This window comes from Salmo trutta, chromosome 33 (genome assembly GCF_901001165.1).
Source record: "Salmo trutta chromosome 33, fSalTru1.1, whole genome shotgun sequence".
Classification (NCBI taxonomy): Eukaryota; Metazoa; Chordata; class Actinopteri; order Salmoniformes; family Salmonidae; genus Salmo; species Salmo trutta.
Window position 1 is genome coordinate 4,520,393 of NC_042989.1, and position 8,189 is coordinate 4,528,581.

The window sequence follows — 8,189 nt, forward strand, 5'->3', positions numbered from 1 at the left end:
ATAATTTTTACACTTATTGTTGAGATGTGCAACAAAACATGAACGGTTCAGACAAATGGGACGTTCATCAGCTTCACATAATGTCAGTTGTTTTGGTGAGAATGATAGGTCAGGATGCTCTCACTATTCTCACTGCCGTTTTTTAATTTAGAGCGTCTCTCTTTCTCTCTCTCTCTCTCTCTCTCTCTCTCTCTTTAAAGGGGCACGTTGGACCTACGGTATGCTTATAATAATGGCTCTTTTCTAATGGAGTGCTATGGAAGACAATAGATATGGGTGGATTTGTACAAAGGGCTCAGTGTTGTCTTTATACTCAGTGGGCCACTATGGTGGTTATGTCAAAGTGTGAATCTTGAGCCTAGACGCACATTCCTACTCACAGATAGAAACAGGTGAAATTTGTACACAACAGAGTTTAATATTTTACAAACGATTGCTTAGCAAGTGTCAAAGTGATAACAGTAGAAAGAAAAGGAGGTATTTGGTCCTTGCCTCTTGGACTGTGAGTGGGTGTGTTCCAGACCCTGAGAACAGAATCCTAATACAGCTGAGAATGGTCTCTGTTTGTTTGTATTGTTTATTTTAGTTTTTTTTTATTTAACCTTTATTTAACCAGGTAGGCCAGTTGAGAACATGTTCTCATTTACAACTGCGAGCTGTCCAAGATTAAGCAAAGCAGTGTGACACAAACAACAACACAGAGTTACACATGGAATAAACAAACATACAGTCTTTGTAACAGTATTTTTATTGGAATTTCACAATTTTCACCCATATTAAGAGGTACAACAACAAAGACAAAGCAAAAAACAGCACTCACTTACACATACCTGCATATTTATATACATACACACATACACATACATATACATACCCATACACACATTCATACATATACACACATATACATATATATATATATATATATATATATATATATATATATATATATATATATATATATATATATACATACACATATACACATACATACACATATACACATACATACACATATACACATACATACATACACCATCTTCCTCTCCCCACTCGGTGCTTCTCTCACCCCATCATTGCGTCTCTCAATACATACATTTTAAACAAACATACAAACAAAAATTAAACAAAAAAGCTCAGTTTAAACCAAGTTAGGTTCCACACATGGAACGTACAGTGTAATTCTGAAATACATAGATCACCACCATTCTAAGAGAATCCTTGCAGCATAATAGCTGATACCTCAGGTTCTAGATAATTTAAGATAAGGTTCCCATACTTTGTGGAACTGATCTGTTTTAGAATGCAATGTACATGTCAGATATTCCAGTGGCACCCATTCAAATAGTATCTTATGCCAATCTTTAATAGAAGGAACCTTATCACTAATCCTCAGTAAGCAGATGTTTTTCCTCACTGCAAAGGTAAGGATGTTGTAAAGCCTCCTACATTTACATTTTAGCAGACACTCTTATCCAGAGCGACTTACAGTAATGAATGCATACATTTCTTTTCTCAATACTGGTCCCCCATGGGAATCGAACCCACAACCCTGGCGTTGCAAACACCATGCTCTACCAACTGAGCCACACGGGACCGCCTCTTACCCACAGAAGTAACATGCCTACTAGGGAGACCTAACAGTAAAGAAACTAGGTCCAATTCTAGATCAACCCCTAGGATCTTTTCAATTTCTTGCAGAACACCAGACCAGTATCTTTGTATTTTGGTACATGACCATAAACAATGTGTTAGGGTGCTTGTATCAGTTTTACATTTGAGACACTGAGAAGAAGAGGAAGAGGTGCTTAAAGCATGTCTGTGATTTGGGGATATATGCAATCTGTGTATCATTCTGAACTGGATTGCTCTAGTACGATTACATATAGATATTGTTTTTGCATATCTCCAAATGTCCTCCCACATCTCTTCGTCAATAGTAACAGACAATTCTTTCTCCCATACTTGTTTCACACTGTGTGTTGACAGCAGAAAGGGACCTTAAAGCATCATAAAACAGACTTACAGACATTTTCCTTTGTGGGGAAAAAAAGCATTATTTCAATGACAGACACATCAGGGTTGCCAATTAAGGTGGTCCTCTTCAAAATATAATGTCTTACTTGTAGGAAGCGGAAAAAGTCCTGCTTTGGGAGTCGATAATTCTCAACCATCTGCTCAAATGACAATAAAATCTTATCAGCAAATAAATAATTTAGTCTGCATATGCCCTTATTAAGCCAAAAGTTAAAGCCAGCATCCAGCAATCCTGGGCCAAAATCTGGGTTGTTAAGAATTGGGGTAAGAGCAGAGGTTAGTTTGGACCTTCCCAAAAAACGTTGAACTGACCTCCATACATTGAGCATGTTAAGTGTAATGGGATTATTACAGTGCTCTTTTACAGACTTGAAACTTCTGAAAAATAAAAGATCCTGTAAGGGGTATTTTGAAAAAGAAGTCTCAATGTCTAACCAAATAGAGGAGTCATCATTTGTGATCCAGTCTGAAATATAACATAGGTGGGCACACCACTGATAGAACCTGATATTGGGTAGACCCATAGAACTTGGCAGCTGCAATATTGCCATCTTAAGTCTTGGCTTGCATTTACTCCATATAAAGGAAGTTAGCCATCCATTTACATCCTTTATTACCTTATTGGAGAGTGATACTGGGATCATTTGGATTGGGTAAAGTAGCCTAGGTAAAATGTTCATTTTCAAGAGGGATATTCTACCCAACCATGAAATCGGAAGCGAGTTCCAGCGCTCCAGATCCTGTCTTATTGTGTCAAACAAGGGAACAAAATTGGCTTTGTACATTTGCTGGAATTTAGGAGTTACAAATATACCCAGATACGTAAAAGCTGAGGGCGACCATTTAAAAGGCAAGGGGGAGAAGTATTAGGTACAACGTGAAGGTTACCAAGTGGCATAGCCTCTGATTTAGTTAAGTTAATCTTGTAGCCTGAGAATTCGCTGAATAATTCAATAATATTAACAAGAGATGTAATTGACGTCTCAGGACTAGAGATAACAAACGTACAGTCAATAACACAATAGGAAAAAATCTATATACAAGTGTGCAAATGAGGTAAGATTAATTGGGGAGGTAAGGCAATAAATAGGCCGTAGTGGCGAAGTAATTACAATTAGCAATTAAACACTGGAGTGACAGATGTGCAGAATATGAATGTGCAAGTAGAGATACTGGGGTGCAAAGGAGCAAATAAATAAATAAATAACAATATGGGGATGAGGTAGTTGGATGGGCTATTTACAGATGGGCTATGTACAGGTGCAGTGATCTGTGAGCTGCTCTGACAGTGTAATGAGGTCTGTGTGTAGCTTGTGTAGAGGAGTCAGGCACAGGACAGCAGATATGAGTAAATAAACGTAATTTACTCAAACTAGGCAAATACAATACAATAACCCCCAGACGTTCCATGAACCCCCTCATTACTCTGGACGTGAACTGGGGACCCCGATCACAGACTATGTCCTCAGGCACCCCGTAGTGCCGGAAGACGTGAGTGAACAGGGCCTCCGCAGTCTGTAGGGCCGTAGGGAGACCGGGCAAAGGGAGGAGACGGCAGGACTTAGAAAACCGATCCACCATGACCAGGATCGTGGTGTTTCCCTGTGAGGAAGGAAGATCCGTCAGTAAGTCCACCGACAGGTGCGACCACGGCCGTTGTGGAACGGGGAGGGGTTGTAACTTCCCTCTGGGCAGGTGCCTGGGAGCCTTGCACTGGGCGCACACCGAGCAGGAGGAAACATAAACCCTCACGTCCTTGGCCAAGGTGGACCACCAGTACTTCCCACTATGGCAACGCAACATCCAACCGATGCCAGGATGACCATAGGAGGGTGACGTGTGGGCCCAAAAGATCAAACGGTAGCAGACAGCAGACGGAACGTACAGACGCCCAGCTGGACACTGGGGAGGAGTGGGCTCTGTGCGTAACGCCCGCTCGATGTCCGTGTCCAACTCCCACACCACCGGTGCCACCAGGCAAGAGGCCGGAAGTACCGCTCCTCTGTGTCATACATCCGGGACAGTGCGTCTGCCTTAGCGTTCTGGGAACCTGGTCGGTAGGACAGAGTGAAAACAAAATGGGTAAAGAACATGGCCCACCTTGCCTGGCGAGGGTTCAGTCTCCTCGCTGCCCGGATGTACTCCAGATTGCGGTGGTCAGTCCAGATGAGAAAAGGATGCTTAGCCCCCTCAAGCCAATGTATCCACGCCTTCAGAGCCTTGACAACAGCCAACAGCTCCCGGTCCCCCACATCATAGTTTCGCTCCGCCGGGCTGAGCTTCTTCGAAAAGAAAGCACAGGGGCGGAGCTTCGGTGGCGTGCCCGAGCGCTGAGAGAGCATGGCTCCGATCCCAGCCTCGGACGCGTCCACCTCCACTATGAACACCAAAGAGGGATCTGGATGAGCCAGCACGGGAGCCGAGGTAAACAGAGCCTTCAGGTGACCAAAAGCCCTGTCCGCCTCAGCCGACCACTGCAGTCGTACCGGTCCCCCCTTCAGCAGTGAGGTAATGGGAGCCGCTACCTGACCAAAACCCCGGCTAAACCTCCGGTAGTAGTTGGCAAACCCTAGAAACTGCTGCACTTCCTTTACCGTGGTGGGAGTCGGCCAATTACGCACGGCTGAAATGCAGCCACTCTCCATCTCCACCCCTGAAGTGGAAATGCGGTACCCTAGGAAGGAGACGGACTGTTGGAAGAACAGACATTTCTCAGCCTTGATGTACAGGTCATGCTCCAACAGTCTACCTGCGCACCAGGAGCACATGCTCGCCGCGTGTAGCGGAGTATATCAGAATGTCGTCGATATACACCACTACACCCTGCCCGTGCCGGTCCCGGAAAATCTCGTCAACAAAGGCCTGGAAGATTGATGGAGCATTCATCAACCCGTACGGCAGGACGAGGTACTCATAGTGCCGGTGGTACTAAATGCCGTCTTCCACTCGTCTCCCTCCTGGATACGCACCAGGTTGTAAGCGCTCCTGAGATCCAATTTTGTGAAGAAGCGCGCCCCGTGCATTGACTCGATCGCACTGTCGATAAGAGGCAGCGATTAGCTGTACCTCACAGTGATCTGATTGATACCCCGATAGTCAATACACGGGCGCAGACCTCCATCATTCTTCTTCACAAAAAATAAACTCGAGGAGGCAGGTGAAGTGGAGGGCCGAATGTATCCCTGCCCCAGGGATTCGGAGACATATGTTTACATAGCCGCCGTCTCCTCCTGTGACAGAGGATACACGTGACTCCTGGGAAGTGCTGCGTCTACCAGGAGATTTATCGCACAATCCCCCCGTCAATGGGGTGGTAATTGAGTCGCCTTCTTCTTACAGAAGGCGAGAGACAAATCGGCATATTCTGAGGGGATGCGCACGGTGGAGACCTGGTCTGGACTTTCCACCGTAGTCGCACCGATGGAAACACCTACACACCTCCCTGAGCACTCTCGTGACCACACCTTGAGAGCCCTCTGTTGCCATGAAATAGTGGGGTCGTGACAGACAGCTGATGCTTAAAGTTACTGAGGGAGAAATGAGCCTCCAGCTTCAGTGATTTTTGCAATTTGTTCCAGTCATTGGCTGCAGAGAACTGGAAGGAAAGGCGGCCAAAGAAGGAATAGGCTTTGACCAGTGAAATATACCTGCTGGAGCACGTGCTGCTATGGAGACCAGTGAGCTGAGATAAGACAGGGCTTTACCTGACCTGGAGCCAGTGGGTTTGGCAACAAATATGAAGTGAGGGCCAGCCAACGAGAGCATACAGTTCACAGTGGTGGGTAGTATATTTACTCTTTATTTATCTAGGCAAGTCAGTTAAGAACAAATTCTTATTTTCAATGACAGCCTAGGAACAGTGGGTTAACTGCCTTGTTCAGGGGCAGAATGACAGATTTGGATTGTCAGCTCTGGGATTTGATCTTGCAACCTTTCTGTTGCTAGTCCAACGCTCTAACCACTAGGCTACGCTGCCACCCCATGTCTTTGGTGACAAAACGGATGGCACTGTGATAGACTGCATCCAATTTGCTGAGTAGTGTTGGAGGCTATTTTGTAAATGACATCGCCGAAGTCAAGGATCGGTAGGATGGTCAGATTTACGAGGGTATGTTTGGCAGCATGAGTGAAGGATGGTTTGTTGCGAAATAGGAAGCCGATTCTAGATTTAATTTTGGATTGTAGATGCTTAATGTGAGTCTGGAAGGAGAGTTTACAGTCTAACCAGACACCTAGGTATTTGTAGTTGTCCACATATTCTAAGTCAGAACCGTCCAGAGTAGTGTTGCTGGACGGGCGGGCAGGTGCGGGCAGCGATCGGTTGAAGAGCATGCATTTAGTTTTAATGGCATTTAAGAGCAGTTGGAGGCCACGGAAGGAGAGTTGTATGGCATTGAAGCTCGTCTGGAGGTTAGTTAACACAGTGTCCGAAGAAGGGCCAGAAGTATACAGAATGTTGTCGTCTGCGTAGAGGTGGATCAGAGAATCACCAGCAGCAAGAGCGACATCGTTGATGTATACAGAGAAAAGAGTCGGCCCGAGAATTGAACTCTGTGGCACCCCCATAGAGACTGCCAGAGGTCCGGACAACAGGCCCTCCGATTTGACACACTGAACTCTGTCTGAGAAGTAGTTGGTGAACCAGGCGAGGCAGTCATTTGAGAAACCAGGGCTGTTGAGTCTGTCGATAAGAATGTGGTGATTGACAGAGTCGAAAGCCTTGGCCAGGTCGATGAATACGGCTGCACAGTATTGTTGTAAATACAGTGACCTAATTACTGCCACGATTATAAGAGTTGCATTCTCAAGTTGTCTGCAAAGCCTATAGACACAATTGTGACTTACTATTCAATGACAAAGGCAACTAAAGAGCTCATAAAGCCATGGCCGAGGCTGTAATAGTACTTGTTTTCTTAGCCTACACCAACTGAATCACATAGACACAGTAGGCAGAATATTCAGACACTAGGAATGTAATTGGACGAGTATCACTTTCGATGCCTCCTGCTGTGGCATACAGTGTGCTATAAAGTTAAATTAAACCTCTCAACAAACCTCTCGACAAGTTCCCAATGTATAAATACATTCATTATTACAGTGAGGATTCTGCCTCTGTATAAATGGCAGGCTTGGGGCTCTGCGTGGCTGTTAGCTTGACGGTAGCTGTAAAGGGTGACTGTTGAATTGAGGTTGACTGGTGTTGTATTGTGTGATACTGAGGGGAAACAACCTCTTCTCCAGCCGGTCCTCTTAGCGCTGTTCTGTCAAAGCTTTCACAGCACAGCTTTGGGCCACACTGCGTCCGACAGGAGAGCTCACACATGTAAATACACTGAACAAAAAAATTAACACAACATGAACATTTCTAAGATTTTACTGAGTTACAGTGCATATAGGGAAATCAGTCAATTTAAAGAAATTCATTAGGGCCCTAATTTATGGATTTCACATGACTGGGAATACAGATATGCATCTGTTGGTCACAGATACCTTTTTAAAAAAGGTAGGGGCGTGGATCAGAAAACCAGTCAGTATTTGGTGTGACCACCATTTGCCTCATGCAGTGTGAAACATCTCCTTCACATAGAGTTGATCAGGCTGTTGATTCTGAACTGTGGAATGTTGTCCCACTCTTCTTCAATGGCTGTGCGAAGTTGCTGGATATTGGCGGGAACTGGAACACGCTGTCGTACACATTGATCCAGAGCATCCCAAACATGTTCAATGGGTGACATGTCTGGTGAGTATGCAGGCCATGGATGAAGTGGGATATTTTCAGCTTCCGGGAATTGTGTACAGATCCTTGCAACATGGGGCTGTGCATTATTATAGTGAAACATGAAGTGATGGTGGTGGATGAATGGCACGACATTGGGCCTCAGGATCTCATCACGGTATCTCTGTGTATTCAAATTACCATCAATAAAATGCAATTGTGTTTGTTGTCCGTAGCTTATGCCTGCCCATACCATAACCCCACCGCCACCATGGGGCACTCTGTTCACAACGTTGACATCAGCAAACTGCTCGCCCACACAACACCATACATGCTGTCTGCCATCTGCCCGGTACAGTTAAAACCGGGATTCATCCATGAAGAGCACAGTTTTACAGCGTGCCAGTGGCCATTGAAGGTGAGCATTTGCCCACTG